At 42.2% G+C, this 21,681-nt stretch overlaps 1 protein-coding gene and 1 pseudogene across 1 annotated transcript in view; one reads left to right on the top strand and one right to left on the bottom strand.

Annotated features, from left to right (window-relative positions):
* LOC124778790 (glutamate receptor ionotropic, kainate 2) overlaps positions 1-21,681 on the top strand; it is a 341,610-nt gene that overhangs the window by 25,243 nt on the left and 294,686 nt on the right. The window lies entirely within an intron of this gene.
* On the bottom strand, positions 6,496-6,613 carry LOC124721921 (annotated as a pseudogene).

The following is a 21,681-nucleotide window of genomic DNA, read 5'->3' as shown; positions in this document are numbered from 1 at the left end:
TTTAAAGGCTCCCGTGTGTCCTTAACAAAGCTCGGGGACGGCAAGGTACTCAATTTCGGACTGGTGTCTAGCAGGAAGTTGAGGCCTGAGAGTCTATTCACCACTGTAATCTGTGCCATGTTAGCTTACACTCCCAGGGTGCCGCAGAGTGGCATGAAGGTACAGCATACGGGAAGCCTTCAAGTGCCTTACCTTGACTGTGCGTGTTGTCACCTGGTTCCTCCTCTGTATACGACGCCGCTCGTGAGTGCCGCAGCCCGTGGCGCCTAGAGAGGGATGCCTTCGTCATTTGCGTATCCACAGGGTTTTGTGCATATCGTAGCTTGTGACTCTAATCGCCTGTGATACCAACAAAAACTGTCGGTGTGAGCTTGATCCTGTTTGGAATGTTACCTCTTCTTGTTACTGGTGGACCTGGTGAACGTCTGCAGCTCCAAGTTACGTACCCGAGTAGCCATATTTTCCATAGCATCTTGAAGCTTCCTGATCTAATCAGCGGTGCCTGGTTTTTGTCTGTAACCCGTGGCTGCGCAGCTTAACTTTGATTCTTCCGACCGTTCCCATGACTCATCATTGGCTTCCGTTGCAGAGGTGGCAGATGACGTTGCTACGGAAGCTACTAGCGTCGACTGTAAAGTTGCGAAAGCTGTCTCAGCTACTTGCAGTTGCTTGTCGAGAGACTGTCCTTCGTACGCAGTCAATGTAACTTGAACTTGATGAAGAAGCTGCTGTCTCCAGACTTGCAGTAAGAATTCATTGGATATCATGCTTGCGTCGACTATAGTGCGTAAATGTCTCCAAACTTCGATGGACTTCTGTCCCCGCGTTTCTCCTGGTGCATCACATGGGAAAGGTGCTGTTCAGGTAATTTCATGCAGCGAACAATGAGCGTTTTAAGTGTGGTGTATGATTGCTGGAGCGGTGGGTGTATGATCAAATCAGAGACTGTCACTGTTGCCCTCTGATCAAGGATGCTAATTGCGAGAGTGAATTTTTGGCGGTCTTCGGTTATGCGTTGTTGCTCGAAGATATTCCCTATTATCGCAAACCATACGTCTGGTTGCGTAGGCGTGAATGGAGGCACTCTCAACTGCAGCCGTTGTGCTGTTGATAACGGCGCGTTCGTGCGTGAAAAATCTTCGGCATGTGTGGCTGCTGCTACCGGAGTTTGCAAATTCATCTATTCTGTTTTGCTATCATTCTTCAGCGTTGCAAGCTCCAAAATCACAATCTCTTATTTTAGTCGTCGTATCTCGTCGCTTGTTGCTTGCAGAATTGTGTTAGCTTCTTCCATGTTTGGCGAAACTGCTGCACAATATTAAGTTTCGAGAGCTTTTCTTCTTTTTGCCGGGGGTCACCAATGATGTAGGCAAGAAATTAAACCCAGATACAGCTTTGTACAACAATACTTTATTTTTCAGACTCGGAAATGGAAAACTAACTGAACTAACAGTCGAAGTGTAAAGACTTAAATCTAACGTTCCGTGCACTTGCTTGGAGTAAACGAAGCACGCATTACTGGTTACTTCCACGTTCCGACAGACTGTTAGGAAGTTATTGCTATGAGGTGCATTGCCTGTAGTTTTATTTGAGAAATATGTTTTGCTATCAGCAGTCGATGTGACAGTGAGATTATACACCTTTCAATAAATTTTTGCAGTGTGCAGTTCTTTCAAATTGCTGCGTGGAGCTGAGACGTTTATTTATTCTTTGTTTCGTCATTTGGTATTCTTTGGTTTGGTCAGAGGCTCCCGGAGCGGCGGAACTTACACCTCCATGGACGGAACATTATTGAAGCAATCAGATGCATATTGGAAGGCCTACTAATGACTTAAATTTTCCAGGAGATTTTTATTTTAGGCTCCTTATAGTAGTGGTTTACATGAGACATACTATAACAACTTGAATTTCTACTGGAGTTTAGCCCTAGGGATTCAGTTTTCAGTTACATTAATGAAAAAAAATATACTTAACATTGTGAAACGGGATGAATTCTTTTGCAACACCCTGTATTATTTATGTATAGTGTGATGAAAACAAATATATATATACAACAAAATTGTTTATTTTCCTCTTTTTTTATTTCATAGATTGATTTCCATTACCTAGGTTATCGTCTTGTTACCATGTACCCATGAAATAATCCCGTTAGAGATATGGATCGGCAACGAGCAAAACACAAACAAAATCCAAAAAACACAGACGACGATCACGAACTTAACACACGCCTCCGAAGTCGCATGTGGAAAAAATCTAAACTCCTGCTCCACATAAACTCACATAACTCATGGTCTCACATCTTTTAACAAGTAATGGATCATGCTAATGAAATTGTGACAGTACACCTTTGCATAGCAATTCTCTAATTCAAAATAGAATTCATATCAACTCACATGAAATAGAAAAGCAAGACATTAGCTTAGAGAAAAATATTCACAGACAAAACAATATATCAGTCAAATAGCACCTTATACTGGCTTCTGCTTGACTTATGTACTAGAAATCCTATCTTTCGTGCTGCTTTCAAACTAATATTTGCAGTTTCAGTACATTTATTATATGGCCTGTACAACTTTTCTTTCACTAAGTGATCAGCTCAGTTTAGTGTTACCATATATAGCACAAGTGTGACCAGAGAATGCACTCTGTTTACTCACAGTTCACTATCAGATTTCACTAGTTGTCCTTTACTTGGTAATATTCAATGTACACGTGCATCACATATTTATTCCATAGAAATTAAACTTTAAAGAAAAGGTATTTACCACAAAATAACTAGTTACACTGAATTTTACTGTCTCTTGCTCTATGTACACTTAGTTGCAGGTAACAGTTCATCTGTTTATATTTCTACTAGGTAACAAATGATGAAAACATAACTTTGGTTCTCATTTAGCAGTTTTTTCATCACTTTCCCTTATCCAATACTTTAAATGATCTTTACAGAAATATCTTCCATAATAAACTCGTCAAACATCTAGACTTTATATAACTAATGCTGAAAATGATCTTTTCATTGACAAAATACTCAGTCCTCATTACCACATTTCACATTTTTAGTGCCTTAGTGATACTCTCTCATTACATAGAGTCACTTTTGACAACATAAACATTCTTTCATGAAACACAAGGAAAAACTTCCTAACTACTACTTATACTCAGCATCTGTGCAAATATCCTTACTAAACATATTTCTTTAGATCCTTTTGGTGATAATAAAACTACTGACCTAGTTTTTACGGGAAAAATTATTTTGATGATAGACCGTGCATCAAGAACGAAGCGCACATTTCTGCCTGCCTTGCCCATAGCTAACAATGGGCTGCTGTATGGTGAAAGGCAAGGCTCTGTAACACGCCACTGTATCATCTTCTGAAGCTCCTGTTTGACAGCCTCCCTTTTGGACCACGAGGCGGAATAGATTGGGCCGGCCGCTGTCGCCGAGCTGTTCTAGGAGCTTCAGTCCGGAGGCGCGCGACTGCTACGGTACTAGGTTCGAATCTTGCCTCGGGCATGGATGTGTGTGTGATGTCCTTAGGTTAGTTAGGTTTAAGTAGTTCTAAGTTCTAGCGGACTCATGGCCTCAGATGTTAAGTCCCATAGTGGTTAGAGCCATTTGAACAATTTTGGGGATAGGTTGCTTGGCAATAAGTTTTATGCGGTAGTACTTCCATCCGGTAAACATAATCCTTAATCACGCCAGGCTTTAATGAAAATACCTCGAAGTATTCCTCGACTAACATACATAACTCCATTTTCTGTTCATCCGATAAGGATTTCGCTTCATCGGAATTGCATCGTATGAGCGGAGAATCTACTTCGTTTTGCCCACTGTTCTTTAGTTCAGACGCAAGCTTCGTATGCTGTGAACGGTCTTGCACCCACATCATTCTATTCTTGATCATTTTAACTGGAATTCCTTGGCACAGTCTGCTGCGTTCCGCTTTTGTCTTTATCAGATTCAAAACAAACTCCTCACCTCCTAATCTTATATGGCACTTAACATGCGGTGCGGGAGGTCGATCATTACGTCCCGTTCCCGCGTGAATTCCATGCCTACGAGACATGACACGGTGACATTTTTTTACGACAAGAAATGTGCACTGATCCGCTCCGTTCTCCGAATTCTATACCTATCCGTGCCTTCAACGTAACAGTCTGGCCTCTGGCACCAATACCACCAGATACCACGCAACTTTGAACTGGCAAAGTCGGAATCTTTACAGACTGCGCAATTCTCTTAAAGAAATTAGCTTCTATTACGCTTACGGTTGCACAGATATCTAAAATCAATGTCGTGGGGATACCTCCCACAACTCTTTGAACAGCGGCTTGTACGTACTCCGAGACACCTTCAATATTATTGTCTATCTCATTAAATAACTCTTGACGGACTTCAGTCTCATCGTTATATCGGAGCATGTTTATCTGTTCATTCGAACTATTACCCCTATCCCGTCCCGCGACTGGCATCAGGGAGCTCGATACGGTCGCGTTTACTTTAACGCCCCGGATGTCGTCGCCGGTGGCGCTTGAATAACGTCGACTATCTGGACGTCCTGATTGTAGTTATTCCTATTTCGGTTTTCAGGCGTACCTTGCTCTTGATTATTTTGCAACCACTAGTTAATGTGGTGTGGGATTCCTATTGTTGTTTCGTCGGTTCCAGCTTACGTTATTTTGATAACCGGGGTGGTACCGATTTCTATTTCGTCTCTGTCTTTGAAATAATGCCTGTCCGCTTAGTGGCACATCATTGTTGCCGTTCTGGTGTGCGTGTACGCTTTGTGATGTGCCAAGGTTGCGATGTGCCGCCGTTATTTCGCGACCCGCCGATACGGCTGTTATTGTGGCCGTGTCCGTTCTTATTCGCGGACTGCGAGCCATTGTGGCCAGAGCTGCTTTTTGCATCTTCCTGTATTAGGTCCATCGTATCAGGCACTGACAAAAGTGTTCAAGGTCAACATCAGGGACTGTGATTAACTTTTCTCTTTTGTGCGCAGGCAATTTTGCCTTTAAGATTCGCAATACATCTTTGTGCGCGACCGGCTTGTCCCAGTATCTCGTTAAATTAATGCATTTTTCAAAATACCTCCTAAGTCCACCCAGCTTTCGGTTGTAAATTTCTGGGCTGAAGACCTGTCTTCTAAGGCGTTCGTGTGCGCCCACTGTCCAGTACTTGGCCAGAAAACCCATTTCAAATTTTTCCTAACGTGTACAGTTCTCTGTGGCTTCAGTAGCCCATAAAGCACCGTCTCCTTGTATATGTGCAGCGACGAATTGTATTCTCTGCCTCTCATTCCATAATCTGGGCAATACGTTGCGGAATGAACGTATGAAAACTACGGGATGGACATGTCTTTTGTCTAGGATAAAGACCTGAAATTGTCTGTGTTTCAACAGGCTTTCTTCCTGAAAGATCTCTGTTAAGGTTGAACCTACCCCCATCTCATTACGCGAGTGTTGTACAGCGGGTTTTACGGGCGGATGCTGTTCAAAGTATGTCCCTGGGCTTTGTAGACTTGTAGTATACGTTCTGCATTTGTGTATCGACAGTCGGTGCTTCTCATGACGGCTGTGGTATTGTTTCCACCGCTCGCCGCACTTTTCTTGCCTGTCACGAAACTTCGTCTCGCGACCGAGCGAGGTGGCGCAGTGGTTAGCATCTGGACTCGCATTCGGGGGGATGACGGTTCAATCCCGCGTCCGGCCATCCTGATCTAGGTTTTCCGTGATTTCCCTAAATAGCTCCAGGCAAATGCCGGGATGGTTCCTTTAAAAGGGCACGGCCGACTTCCTTCCCCGTCCTTCCCTAATCCGATGAGACCGATGACCTCGCTGTCTGGTCTCCTCCCCCACAACAACCCAACCCAACACTTCGTCTCGCCACTGTGGAAGATCGTCATGTATCATATACTTTATGTGGCCTATTTCAGAGCGAAGCGTTTGTTTTGCCTTGCCGAGCTCGGCCATCGCTTCGCTCCCATCGCGCTGTAATGCGCCTTTTCACTCTGAATTTATTTTGTCTGCGAGCATTTTGTCTTTCTGCTGAATCCATTTGGCGAATTCGGTATTTAATTTTTCACTCTGCTCATCTAGCATTGTTTTTAACTCTTCTTCTTATGTTCCTACGGGCAGGCTGTCGACTCGTGTTAACAAGCGCATCGTATCTTCCATCGTCTTCTGTGCTGATTGTACTGATTCCACATCTTTTGATAGTTTGGAAACAGCTTGAGGTAAATTTTTATATGCCTCCTTTGGGCTGGTAATTTCGGATGCCATTGTTCCTAAAGCATTCCGTCTTCAGGCCACAAGTGGACCATCGGGACCATCCGACCGCCGTGTCATCCTCAGATGAGGATGCGGATAGGAGGGGCGTGTGGTCAGCACACCGCTCTCCCTGTCGTTATGATGGTTTTCTTTGACCGGGGATGCTACTATTCGGGTCGAGTAGCTCCTCAATTTGCATCACGAGGCTGAGTGCACCCCGAAAAATGGCAACAGCGCATGGCAGCCTGGATGGTCACCCATCAAAGTGCGGGCCACGCCCGACAGCGCTTGACTTCGGTGATCTGACTGGAACCGGTGTATCCACTGCGGCAAGGCCGTTGCCTATTGTTCCTAAACCAGTGTTTAAATTTTTTTTACTAATTCCTCATTTACCTGAGTGGAAACTTGAGGAACCAATTGTTTGTCACGATCAGTCAAGGTATTATTTATTTAAGGTATCAGCGTTACATCTCTTTAAGCAATAGTAGTATTTATCCGTGAAGCAAGCACTTCATAGCAATCATTTAATTTAATATATATGCGTGAAGCAAGCCCCTCAAAGCGTGCGTTAATTGTCTTTACCAGTTCCTTATCGCGAACATTAATCTTCTCAGCAATTTTATTGAATAACACAGAAAAGAGATCTACGGCGGGAGGAGGGATTTGCTCGGCACTTTCTAATTCTTGTGCCTGCATATTAGCTTCTGCCTCCACATTTTGAGCATCGGATTCTGCCACCGTCGGTTTCGGTACTATTGTTACCGCCATCGACGTTATGTTCAGAAGCACTATCATTTGCGGAAACCATGTTTTCAGCCTTACCTATCTTTGTCATAACACAAATTGAAAATATACTATGAAGTAAAATCTCTTGGCGACACACTGGATAATTAGCGTAAATTGAGAAGAAAATAACTGTTGTATTACTAAAATGACAATATGCTTGCTTCAAACCAAAAACATCGAATATAACTCGTTTTCATTTCACTTGCACGCAGCGGAAAAGTAACCATCTTAGTATAACTCTTAGCAACAACGCCTACTGCAATTACAAACTGCGCAAACTGCAGAAAATCCAAAACTGACCCTGAATTAAAGGAGTACGAAAGCAGAGGCCACTAGTAACAAGTTGATAACCATGCCTTTTTTCCATGTTGCTCCTCGGAGTCCGCTTTAATTGCATTATATAAGTTCAAATGGTTCAAATGGCTCTGAGCACTATGGGACTTAACATCTGAGGCCATCAGTCCCCTAGAACTTAGAACTACTTAAACCTAACTAACCTAAGGACATCACACACATGCATGCCCGAGGCAGGATTCGAACCTGCGACCGTAACGGTGTATTACATCAGTTAATTTCATTTATGTTTCGTGTAGCAATCATCAGTTTTTCCTTGTCTCGAACAATACAGTCGATTCATGAGAAACAGAACAAACGACCACCAATTAACATAAATTTTTTTGTTCGAGCTCCACGTCGGCAGCGCCAATTTAATATTAATAGTATTTTTTAAATGTAATGTTAATTTTTTTGCTTTTATAGGTGGCAAGCTTCTATAATGGTGAAATGGTGCATAGAAATTTTTTTGCTTGTGGATAATGAAATTATGCATTCCGCCAACCAGCGTCAGTTTCCCATCAAACCGACGAGAACATTGACCGACGGCATTTTGTAGAGGCCAGTGACCGATCTAAACATTACGCAGTTTGCCTAATTACATTGCCCGGATATATAAAAGACCGGTGAAAGATATCTCAGGGACGCTGAAATAAAATTTCGATAACGTAATAGCCGTTTGAACACTAATAGCGTTCGGCAGTGCCTACCAAACAATTCACCGGCAAATCTCCTTCGCTGCAGCCTGAAAAAGTTCTAAAATGCAGCATAGTAATTTGATATGCGGAATTAATGAAAAAGGAAAGTACAGTCTTAATTAAAACACGGCTTTTGAAATTAAATTAGCGTAATTACTTGGCCAAATGTCACAAATACTAGAGCAACACTTACATTTTGTGAACCAGCCATCGAGAACAAACGAGAGAGAAAGAGAGAGAGCTCACAGCTCCTGCTTTTATGTTATTCAAAAACAACTTACTTTACAGTTTCGATACATAAACATTTCTCTCGATCTTTATGTACCAGAACAGCAAAAAATAAATAAATAAAATAAAATAAAATAAAAAATAAAAAAATAAAAAAATTCATTTCTTACATTAAGTCGTGACTTTTTCTCCTTACTTTACAGGTTTATTTAGATACAAAAAAATGATTCTTAATGTATTTAGCCATAATGAAAAAATTGGGGCTTATTCTATTAATTATTCAAAAATGCAACATTTCAAGCTACCACTGCACTGACACTGGAGGAGAACCTAACAAGTTTTTCTACTGCGGGCCACAACAGGTTTCTTGATTTTAAGCGTTGGTGTTCTGCTTGAGCAGTATTTCGATGAATGGACAGCTGCGGATTCTTCTGAATGTTGGTTCAAGACCTTCAGTAGAGCTTGTGATCTTCTTCGAACTGGAGGCGAGATAATGCTAAGAACAGAAAGCCATGGGATGTCATTACTCTGAACACCTCCCGCAATCATGTGCATTGCCTGATTGAGTTGTACGTCTGTCTATGTTCTTAGTGTTAGCACTACTGATCCAAACTGAACAACAGTATTCAGCAAAAGATTGACAGGGCTGAGGCTACGGATCTTAACACTTTGCCGTCCGCACGTCTCGTACAAATTTATCCGCTTGGCGCCGGCAGCGCTAATTCGGATTACTTGGCTTGTCGCCGGCCACTTGTCACCTTTCCGTTGATGACAAGCTTCAAACACATTGATTTTTGCGCGCTTTAATTTTCCGTAAATCCTCTATTTTACCGTATCATTCCACAGGCTCGAGTTTTCTTTTCAAGTAACTTTTCTGCAAGTTCTACACTGTTATAATAATTATCCATGCAGAGGTGATGACACTTTCCGTCAGAAGTTGTCAATAGTTCCATCACTGTTTTTCTAAAGGCTGTCCAGCGCCGGAATTTATCTTGAATGACGAAATGTATCCCGTAATCGAATCACACAGCAACCGAATGAATATGCCGTATTCCGTAATTTTCGACGGATTGTAAACTTTAAAATGTAATTGTCCACGCCACGGCATCATTCCTTCATCAACTGAGATGTTTTGACTTAGATTAAACGTTTCTTTAAAGTTTTTGGAAAGATAATCAATTACGAATTGCACTTTGACAAGCCGATCGGCATTATCCGGTTTGTTGTTGCTGTCGGAAAAATGTAAAAATGATAATATTTGCTGAATGGGTTGCGGGAAATCATTTTGCGAAATATCGGTGTGTCTGTCAACGGATTCGCTGACCAATTATCTTCGATCCTTGCTTTTTTGCAATTACCGTAAGGATAGCAAGCCCAAACCATTTTCTAAGTTCGGGTCCTTTAACGTCTACAAATATGGCATTTTTTTTAATCCAGTTTCCTTCTATTACAATTTTGACTGTAGTACTTGTTAGTTTCGTCGCTAATATATTCAAATAGATCGTATTAGAACAAATAAGACCTCGGTCACAAATATTAAGTCAAAATTGACCAGGTTTCGACGCTACTATGAGCGTCGTATTCAGAATTAAACTAACTGTTCAGAAACGTAATAGGTATATAATACATTAATAAAATTAAAGTTTGTACTGACTGGAAAGAGATGCAGTACTTACAAGTCACATGAAAAAAAAAATCTAAGCCGGAAAGGCGACGTCATAAATAGTTGTAAATAAGATGGCGAGCCGCTAGACTCTTGTTGCAACCCTTGTTCATGCAAGTACGAGCAGCCCTTAGCGGCTCTCCATCTTATTTACAACTATTTATGACATCATCCTATTGTCTCTTTCGTCCGCCATGATGAAAGGGCACAACAACTTATAAACACAAAAAACTTGTTGACCTGTGTAACTTATTTTTACCTAAACAAAACACCAACAGAATGTAAAAGATACTAAAGTACTGTCGCCGGCCACTGAGCGATACTATGCAGACGACACCACTGTGGATTCACCGGGCGGCATAGTGTTAAAACATGACTATCAGCTCCCCATGTGGTACCAGCAAGTTTTCTAAGACTATTTTATTTGTGTTAAACACGTTAATAAGCCACAACTGCTTAATTATAATGATCCTAAAGCTAATGGAAACAGACATCCTTCAACCAGTTTGTTTCTCTCGTATATAAAAACCCTTTTGCTTAGTTACTGGTTGCTGCACCGGCGTCAAACTCTTGATTTTGGAGTAAACAGAGACTGCGGTGAATCATGAGAGTCACGTAGCCATGGGGGCCGGCAAGCGATCACAGCACGATAGCTCTGCTTCCTGCAGACGAAGGGCGTTCTGCCATGCTGCGCGGGACCGCTCCAAAAACCAAGAACGGAACACGGTTCCTATCTCAGAGACAATAAATCCCCAACTTTTATCTCCGACAGTTGTACTACGTCAAATAGCTGCCGCACCATTGTGTTTTTCGGCCCAGAACAGATACGAATCCCGAGAGACGTAATGTATGCCACAGCGCTACAAAATTAACCACTCGCCTATCACAGTATTTTTTTTCCTCTTTGCTTCTATTATTGAAGAATACGAATACTTCTCTTTTTGCTATAATATCTTAATTAGCAAAACGTCGAAAGAAAGTATGTTTAGTAACGTATTAACAAAAGGAAAAGTGGCTGCTTGTAAAAATTAAAAACGTCCCCTTACAATTCCACTTAGACTCCCACCCCAAACCCTCCTCCTCTCCCCCCCCCCCCCCCCCCCCCCCCGCCCCGCTTCTTCGGCTGCTTCTGATTTTCCAAGCACAGGGTAAGGTAAGATAAGCGTGTTACGGATTCACTAACTTCTCTCGTTTTTCGTTTTACTGTGTAATCTTGTTCCCAAAGGTTTATCCTAGAAGGCTTGTTTTGGGGATTTTGATATGTAGACCATGCTTCTTCCATTCCTTTCTGTTCATCGCAGCTTTGTCTACTACACTCCTGGAAATTGAAATAAGAACACCGTGAATTCATTGTCCCAGGAAGGGGAAACTTTATTGACACATTCCTGGGGTCAGATACATCACATGATCACACTGACAGAACCACAGGCACATAGACACAGGCAACAGAGCATGCACAATGTCGGCACTAGTACAGTGTATATCCACCTTTCGCAGCAATGCAGGCTGCTATTCTCCCATGGAGACGATCGTAGAGATGCTGAATGTAGTCCTGTGGAACGGCTACCATGCCATTTCCACCTGGCGCCTCAGTTGGACCAGCGTTCGTGCTGGACGTGCAGACCGCGTGAGACGACGCTTCATCCAGTCCCAAACATGCTCAATGGGGGACAGATCCGGAGATCTTGCTGGCCAGGGTAGTTGACTTACACCTTCTAGAGCACGTTGGGTGGCACGGGATACATGCGGACGTGCATTGTCCTGTTGGAACAGCAAGTTCCCTTGCCGGTCTAGGAATGGTAGAACGATGGGTTCGATGACGGTTTGGATGTACCGTGCACTATTCAGTGTCCCCTCGACGATCACCAGTGGTGTACGGCCAGTGTAGGAGATCGCTCCCCACACCATGATGCCGGGTGTTGGCCCTGTGTGCCTCGGTCGTATGCAGTCCTGATTGTGGCGCTCACCTGCACGGCGCCAAACACGCATACGACCATCATTGGCACCAAGGCAGAAGCGACTCTCATCGCTGAAGACGACACGTCTCCATTCGTCCCTCCATTCACGCCTGTCGCGACACCACTGGAGGCGGGCTGCACGATGTTGGGGCATGAGCGGAAGACGCCCTAACGGTGTGCGGGACCGTAGCCCAGCTTCATGGAGACGGTTGCGAATGGTCCTCGCCGATACCCCAGGAGCAACAGTGTCCCTAATTTGCTGGGAAGTGGCGGTGCGGTCCCCTACGGCACTGCGTAGGATCCTACGATCTTGGTGTGCATCCGTGCGTCGCTGCGGTCCGGTCCCAGGTCGACGGGCACGTGCACCTTCCGCCGACCACTGGCGACAACATCGATGTACTGTGGAGACCTCACGCCCCACGTGTTGAGCAATTCGGCGGTACGTCCCGCATGCCCACTATACGCCCTCGCTCAAAGTCCGTCAACTGCACATACGGTTCACGTCCACGCTGTCGCGGCATGCTACCAGTGTTAAAGACTGCGATGGAGCTCCGTATGCCACGGCAAACTGGCTGACACTGACGGCGGCGGTGCACAAATGCTGCGCAGCTAGCGCCATTCGACGGCCAACACCGCGGTTCCTGGTGTGTCCGCTGTGCCGTGCGTGTGATCATTGCTTGTACAGCCCTCTCGCAGTGTCCGGAGCAAGTATGGTGGGTCTGACACACCGGTGTCAATGTGTTCTTTTTTCCAATTCCAGGAGTGTATATATTTCACTACAATTTCCGTCGTTATGCAGCTGTTTTTGATGTTACCCTCCCCACTAGATCTTTTTTTAGTTATGAGGAACATATTGCCATTTCTTTCGAATTTCCTTCTTTCTCCTCACTTTCATTTTAGAGTCCCAGCAAATGCCACACATATGCCTCTGACAGGCGTTTGTTTCATTTTTAAAGTACTGTTTTTCGTAAGTTATGTTCCAGCTACCCTGCTCCGTAGTCTAAGTAGATAACCCACGCCTCTGTGTTGGCACTGGAAACAGAGGTAAGCCGGTTCGAATCGTGGCAGAAGAAAATTTTAACATCCAGTGTTTGGCCGGTAAGGAAAGAAGATGGCGTGAAGATCGTGATCTCCAGCCTTTTCATCTGTGTCCTGGATTTAAATTCCACACCTCTCCGCATTGCATCATGAGGAGAGTTCATTTGTCACTACTGATAGTGGTCCGTCCACCTGATGGGGATCTCAAGCTCGGCGGCCCTTTGGTGCTCTTCGAGAGGAGTAGGCTATGTGCGGGACCATGTTTCACCACTCTCCTCATCCGTAACAATACGAATCCAGTACTACACTCACATAACTCCGATACACACCTGCCACGTCATATAATGTCGCAGGAAGAACATGGCAAAGCACCTCCAGTAGGACACAGCCGTGAGTGCGATGCAAGATTCCTGCATTGGTTCACCTTCATTCCCTGAGTATGGAACTATTGTGACTAGATTCCGTTGCTAAGGTACTGAATATATACATATTCGTACTCTGCACGGTGCATTATAGAGCATGTTTCCCATTTTACCACAGACTGAGCTGCTTCCATTTCCACTGCGTGTGGTACGCGGGAAGAGCGTCCGGTAGAATCTTCTGTAAAGCGATTCCTTACGAGCGGTGATGCATTTTATGGATATCTTACGAATGAGACGATTACTTCAGGCTGATTTACCTTCGACTGGCCCTCTGCGAGCAGTCAATTCATGTTCATATGAACTCTAAAACATTCAGTAGTTTTTCCAAATTGAATCACTATATGCGAAGACCTGATTATGAATGAATGAAATGGAGAATGACTGAATGTTGATGGAATTACCAACACAACAGGGAAATGGAGAAATAGCATGTAACCACAATACCACGAAAAACACTGACGGAAATACTGTTGAGGTACTGGGCGAGAGGATGAAGAAATCCTGGTAGGTTCAAAATAAGGTGGATTTGAAGGTAACCTTTGAATACGGTACAGACAGTTAGGCTAATTCTCGGAACTGAATATGAGGATGCTGACTGAGTGATTCCACTTGTGACTCACTGTTGTTGTATTCACAGGATTAATCTTATTTTCCAATTAGCCACGTGTACAATTTTAAATTTCTGAACATGTAAAACGAGCATCACTTTACAATCTTATCTAAACCAGACTGAATAGAAGCTTTTTATGAGGTAGCATTTCTTCGTTGATAACTGCATTATTAGCGAAAAGTCTCAGATTACTATTAATTATATCTGGCAAGTGATTAATATTCAACATGAACAGCAAGTGTACTAACACTTCTTCTTAAATTGGGATTTTTTTAGAGGAATCTTCATATAAATATTCTGTGAAATATTATAAAATAATTGCATTACAGCGACTTCCGCTTCTGTATGATTCTAGACAGAGTTCTCATCTGTGGTTTGAAAGTTGAGACTGGCTGCTAAAGGACCACTCTCATGTCGATTAGCACATCCTCCTGTTCTTCCCTGTTGTGATGGACTTATTCCTCGGAATCACAAAAAAAAACGATCAATCCGATCGGGTGAGCGCAGGTTCTTCATCTAGCGCCTAGCAAATAATGACGATTACACTGTAAGAAAAAGAGAAGCTAAGGTGTTTGATGTGCGCCCAAACGACTGGAGTTCGTCTCGCCACGAAACAGCTGGGTGAAAAAAGTTTCGTGGGGAGGAACACGTTTAGACTAGACTCGATTCACCTCGCGAAACTATTGCGCGACACTCTGAACGTAAAATAACGGCCATGTATCTCCAGAGATAATGTCAATAAAATTCTTCTGGGTGTGTGACTGCGTCATAGTCTAGTATTTGGTTAAGCTACCCTCGTTTCGGCTACATTGCAGGCAACTTTCATCAGACTGACGCTGATGAAGCTATCTGGAGTAGTTGCCACACATTACGTAGTCACACAACTGTATGAATTTCATTGCACACGTGAACGTCTATGCTTTCATACAGGATGTTTCAGAGGTGACATATGACGCCATGGGGAACAACTTCCATGAGTAACCAATTCTTAGCTGACGCTCCGGGCGGCGCTAGGTTATTTTTTTTTTTTTTTTTTTTTTTTTTTTTTTTTTTTTTTTTTTTTTTTTGTTGAGAGAAGCTTCTCAGGGACATAACCCGAAATAAAAGAAGCCTAGCGTGGATAGGAAGTGTCGGTGAACATCTTGTCTCTAACACAAGTTGTTCCCCGTAAAACCCTGTGTAACCACAGCGACATTAACTAGTGACAAAAATGTGTATGTGCACTCGCGCATTCGTGTGTGTGTGTGTGTGTGTGTGTGTGCAAGAGAGAGAGAGAGTGGAATAAATATTCACTTAAATATATGTGATATGAACTGAGATGAATGAGGATACTTTGAATATGTGTGAAACGTATTCGCAGCTGCGAACACGAACAACCATCATCTGTATAATGAAATGAGGAGAATTAAAATTTGTACAGAACTGGGACTCGAACCTGGATTTCCCGCTTTACGCGAGCGGTCGCCTTAATCGTGTTGTCTACCCGTCCACAACTCAGAGCCAGACCCAAACTTCCATATTAATGTCGCTGCTGGTCTCGGCGGTTAAATAGCGCACTGCCGTGCCTGTGTTGTTAACAAGAACGAGACAATGTTCCCTCGGATACGCATGCTTCGTTCTTCTCAACACCACAGGTACTGCAATATCGTTTGATTATATGGCGACGTAGCTGATGCTAATTAAATAAACAGTCAACAGTCGAATTCGCATCGCTGTGTTTTCAGAATCCACTAGTTGTTCCTCCCACGAGCTTCAGTTCACTAATGAATTCCTTTTCATAGGCGAACATTTCGGATTTTCGCGAATATAGCTGTCGCATACCCGTTTATTTACGTGTTATATATAAAGAGGGGCCCTAGAAAATGTATCTACTGTTTAAAAGTCCACAACTGGTAAACTAATTGTGCGGAGGTGTCTCATCTTTGGTGCTGTAACAGTTTGTAGTTCCGGTAATCGCCACGCAAGCGTTGTATTGCGTTGTTTTGTCAGATGACAGTCGCCGGATGGACAGTGTTTTGTTCTTAGTTGCACCTAGTTACTCGAGTAAACATGGCTGCCGCATGACTTACATTCGATAAAAGGAAGTCAGTTTTGAAGGGGTATTTTAAGTACCAAAACATTAATGAGGCTCAACGGCAATGGCGAAATGAGTATCAAAGAGAGCCACCTACATGTTTAACGATTCGTCGCATTCGAGACAAATCTGAAGCCGAAGGCTGTGTTAAAGATGCACACAAACAACGATCTGGACGGCCTCTAGCAGTAATAAGTCCAGCTAACTCCCGTCGTGTGTTACAACAATTCACACGCTCACCACAGAAGTCTGTGAGACAGTGTTCCCGTGAAACTGGAGTGAGTCGCTCAAGTGTTCTTCGAATTTTGAAGACAGCAAAGTGGAAGTGCTACATCCCACGATTGCTACACGCAATGAACGAAGGCATCCCAGATCGTGGAATGGAGTACTGCGAGTGGTTTACTAACATGGTGCGCAACGATGAAGAGTTTGCAGGGTTGATTGTGTCGTCTGATAAGGCATATTTCAAACTCAACGGTACAGTAAATCGCTACAACTGCATCTGCTGGGCCGTCGAAAATCCGAACGTCCATGTAGACAAATCCGTGAATTTACCAGGAGTAAATGTGTGGTGTGGGTTGTCTTACCGGGGCTTCATTGGGCCATTCTTCTTTGACGGCAAAGTTACCGGTGAGGTATACCTTCAGAAGCTTCAGACATCCATTTTACCTGCCATTCGAGACTTGTATGGAGACGGAAGAGTTTACTTTCAACAAGATGGTGCCCCAGCCCACTACCAAAATCGTGTTAGGGCGTATCTCGACGGAAAGCTACCAGGAAGATAGATTGGCCGTAAAGGTGCTGTGGAGTATCCACCACGTTCCCCAGACCTAACTCCTCTGGACTTTTACCTGTAGGGAACACTAAAGGACGTCGTTTATCGACAAAAGCCACGCACATTGAATGAACTTCGAGAATCCATCGTACATTCATGTGCAAAATCCAACTGAACACGTTGCAGTCAGTAGTTCGTGATGCAGTTCGGCGGCATCGTTTGTGTGTGGATGTTAATGGTGACCATTTCGAGCAGCTATAGTGATATCTCTATGATGGACTTCAAGCTACACTTTCACCAAAAATGAGACAACTCCGTCAATTAGTTTGCTAGTTATGGACTTATGGACTTTTAAACAGTGGATACATTTTTTTGGACCCCCCCCCCCCTCTCTCTCTCTCTCTCTCTCTCTCTCTCTCTCTCTATATATATATATATATATATATATATATATATATATATATATATATGTGTGTGTGTGTGTGTGTGTGTGTGTGTATGTGTGGGTGTGTGTGTGTTCGGCTGCATCAGTGGAAACAACTTGACAACTTTTCATTCCCTTCATACTTGTGACATCTACATTGTACACATACTTAAATTTCCTAAATGCGCTTTATATTCTTTACTGGAATTTTTACTGGCTCTATTAGTCTCCATAATTCTTAAGTCACATATAACTCACTACTCATATGATTCACAAGCTGCTGTAAGGGAAGGCGTGTTTGATCTACGCACTGATAAATATACAACAGCTGAATTAGTACAAACTCCGAAAGGAATAATCATTTAACGTAACTAAAATGTTGTTGCAGCGGAGCAGTAATACGGAAGTGCAGAGTGCAGAGTCGCTTCGCTGCAGTATAGTGGTATATACTGTTGTACAGATGCCAAGCCATTGAGTTAAAGGAATGGAATAGAGTACCATACAGACTTGGCACACATGCGGGAACGCCTGTGTGAGGACGTCCCCAGAGCAATATTGTCACTCTGCTTCCAAGAGCAGAGCGCGTAATGCACCGAGGCAGAGATAAAAACAGGTCGGCCCAGCGTTTTCGTTTTGCGTCTACTACACGAATACAGACCATAGACGCCACAAGCAAGCTCATCACGCCACTAGCAAACGCATTATCAAAGCCCAAGCATAAACTGACTAGCTACTTTGTGTCTTCCGTATTCGAGACAGCTACTCCCATTGAAATGAGGCAACTGTTTCATTCATCAGAGCAGTTAAGTGGTGTAAAATGTTTGCGGATCCCGAATATTAGCGTTGGCCGTATGAAAGTTATTTCAAATATTATTCAGCGCTTACTGCTTAAGTACCGTAATTAAGAAAGTTTTACAAAAAAAATAAAGGTCTATGCCAACATAATGTTCCAAATACAAAACAAAAAATTTTCTATATTATTTGGCACCTGGCGCATAAATTACATTCAGTGTTAAAAATGATATGAAAGAGCTAACGGAAGCTAAAAGCTACAAAAGGTAGGAAAGCCATTGGTTTAGATGGTATTAATATGGAACTGTGGAAAAATGGAAGATTATTCCTACATCGAAGACTATACATATTTAATCATTTTGGGATAAATCAAAAGGTACCAAAAGACACGCAAAGCCAAAGTAATATCTATCTTTAAGAAGGATGATAAAATTAAATGTAGTAATCATCTAGAATACACCTAGTGGATTCAGCCGATAAATTATATCACAAAATCTTGAATGGAAGACTTACACATAGAATGGAAAAGCTAATGTCTCAAGAACAAATAGGTTTAAAAAAGCATGATAAGCCATTGACAGTATTTTACACTGCAGCAAGAGAGACCTCAGTTCATTAGGAGAACCCATCTCGCTTTTGTGGAGTTTGGAAAAGAGATAACGTGAACAGGGAAATGCTATAGAAAATCACAGATGAACGAGGTTATCTATCTCAGCTCATAAATTCTATGAAGATTCTGTACAGTAACACCGTTATTTTTATAGATATGGGAAGTATAACAAAAAGAGCAATGAACACAAACAAAGGGATACGACAAGAGGGCTGTATTTCTCGAACACTCTTCAGTATATGTATATAGATGAAAGTACCAGCAGATGGAAAATGTTAAACATAAATGGAATTCTTTTAGACCGTGACACTAGATTGAATGTAATCTTATATGCAAGTGACGTAACTGTGATTACAGAGAATGAAAATGATTTTCAGATCAGAGTCTATAAGTTACAACAGATAGTCCCAGATTACAACCTAATATTGTCAGTAGATACAGCGAAAGTGATGGCGTTTCCCAGCAGACTTCCAGTAATATCTAAAACAGTATTGAATAATAAAATCTTGGAGAAAATAAAACATTTTTAAAATTAACAACCATGACGTGCAATAAAATTCAAGAAATTTATTTCCATATATGCAACAATTGAAAAAAGTTTTCATAATAATGTCAGGATAGAAACATAGCTGAAACTTTATAAAACAATAGCAATGCCAACCTTACTTATTATAGAGAACCATGGGCAACAAGACATCAAGAAAGTAGAAAATAGGTTTGAGAAATCAGACTTTAAGAAGAGTAGAATGATGTACATGGGAAGATCGAAAAAGAAACGAAGATGTAACTAATGATTTAGGAATATATAACCTGAACGAAAAAATAAAGGAAAATTAGAGAAAATCGATGGAACATGTAGACTGTTTGGGTGGAAAAAGACCCCTAGTTAAGACTCTCAGTTATAAATGCAATGGAAGAAGATATCTGAGAGTAGCATAACAAGTAATTTTCCCAGTGCGTGAGATGAAGAAGCAGAAGAATTAAAAACGATGAATTTCTCACACCAACAGAAACTCATGTACAGACCATAATTTAATGACTAAATATCTACTGGCTTTTCTGTAGCGAAACCGAAAAAAAAAAATCGTTACCTCCATCTGGCAGTGATTAAAAGTGAAAACATATGTTACTGAAGAAAAATGTTACTTAGTGTGTTAAAAATTGCTTTGAGAAAGGCAAAACACCATGACATGCGTTTAACAGAAACGCTAAGTAAATTACATTTATTTATAATAGTTATGTAACAACGCTGAACAATATATTGATGATTTATCAAACCTCCAGCAGGAAAACAGGAAATAAAAGTGGAAGGATTGGACGGATTTGGGTTTACATCATTCACCGTTGTTTATCGAAACCTATTTATTTAAGAAAGGTAACTAAAAAGAGAAAGAAAACTGGCGTTCTACGGATCGGAGCGTGGAATGTCAGATCCCTTAATCGGGCAGGTAGGTTAGAAAATTTAAAAAGGGAAATGGATAGGTTGAAGTTAGATATAGTGGGCATTAGTGAAGTTCGATGGCAGGAGGAACAAGACTTCTGGTCAGGTGACAACAGGGTTATAAACACAAAGTCAAATAGGGGTAATGCAGGAGTAGGTTTAATAATGAATAGGAAAATAGGAATGCGGGTAAGCTACTACAAACAGCATAGTGAACGCATTATTGTGGCCAAGATAGATACGAAGCCCACACCTACTACAGTAGTACAAGTTTATATGCCAACTAGCTCTGCAGATTACGAAGAAATTGAAGAAATGTATGATGAAATAAAAGAAATTATTCAGATTGTGAAGGGAGACGAAAGTTTAATAGTCATGGGTGACTGGAATTCGAGTGTAGGAAAAGGGAGAGAAGGAAACATAGTAGGTGAATATGGATTGGGGGACAGAAATGAAAGAGGAAGCCGCCTGGTAGAATTTTGCACAGAGCACAACATAATCATAACTAACACTTGGTTTAAGAATCATGAAAGAAGGTTGTATACATGGAAGAACCCTGGAGATACTAAAAGGTATCAGATAGATTATATAATGGTAAGACAGAGATTTAGGAACCAGGTTTTAAATTGTAAGACTTTTCCAGGGGCAGATGTGGACTCTGACCACAATCAATTGGTTATGACCTGTAGATTAAAACTGAAGAAACTGTAAAAAGGTGGGAATTTAAGGAGATGGGACCTGGATAAACTAAAAGAACCAGAGGTTGTACAGAGATTCAGGGAGAGCATAAGGGAGCAATTGACAGGAATGGGAGAAATAAATACAGTAGAAGAAGAATGGGTAGCTTTGAGGGATGAAGTAGTGAAGGCAGCAGAGGATCAAGTAGGTAAAAAGACGAGGGCTAGTGGAAATACTTGGGTAACAGAAGAAATATTGAATTTAACTGATGAAAGGAGAAAATATAAAAATGCAGTAAGTGAAACAGGCAAAAAGGAATACAAACGTCTCAAAAATGAGATCGACAGGAAGTGCAAAATGGCTAAGCAGGGATGGCTAGAGGACAAATGTAAGGATGTAGAGGCCTATCTCACTAGGGGTAAGATAGATACCGCCTACAGGAAAATTAAAGAGACCTTTGGAAATAAGAGAACAACTTGTATGAATATCAAGAGCTCAGATGGAAACCCAGTTCTAAGCAAAGAAGGGAAAGCAGAAAGGTGGAAGGAGTATATAGAGGGTCTATACAAGGGCGATGTACTTGAGGACAATATTATGGAAATGGAAGAGGATGTAGATGAAGATGAAATGGGAGATACGATACTGCGTGAAGAGTTTGACAGAGCACTGAAAGACCTGAGTCGAAACAAGGCCCCCGGAGTAGACAATATTCCATTGGAACTACTGACGGCCGTGGGAGAGCCAGTCCTGACAAAACTCTACCATCTGGTGAGCAAGATGTATGAAACAGGCGAAATACCCTCAGACTTCAAGAAGAACATAATAATTCCAATCCCAAAGAAAACAGGTGTTGACAGATGTGAAAATTACCGAACTATCAG

The sequence above is a fragment of the Schistocerca piceifrons genome, chromosome 1, assembly GCF_021461385.2.
Source record: "Schistocerca piceifrons isolate TAMUIC-IGC-003096 chromosome 1, iqSchPice1.1, whole genome shotgun sequence".
Taxonomy (NCBI): domain Eukaryota; kingdom Metazoa; phylum Arthropoda; class Insecta; order Orthoptera; family Acrididae; genus Schistocerca; species Schistocerca piceifrons.
The sequence above is the reverse complement of the archived record's forward strand: the minus strand, read 5'-3'. Positions and strand labels throughout refer to the sequence as shown.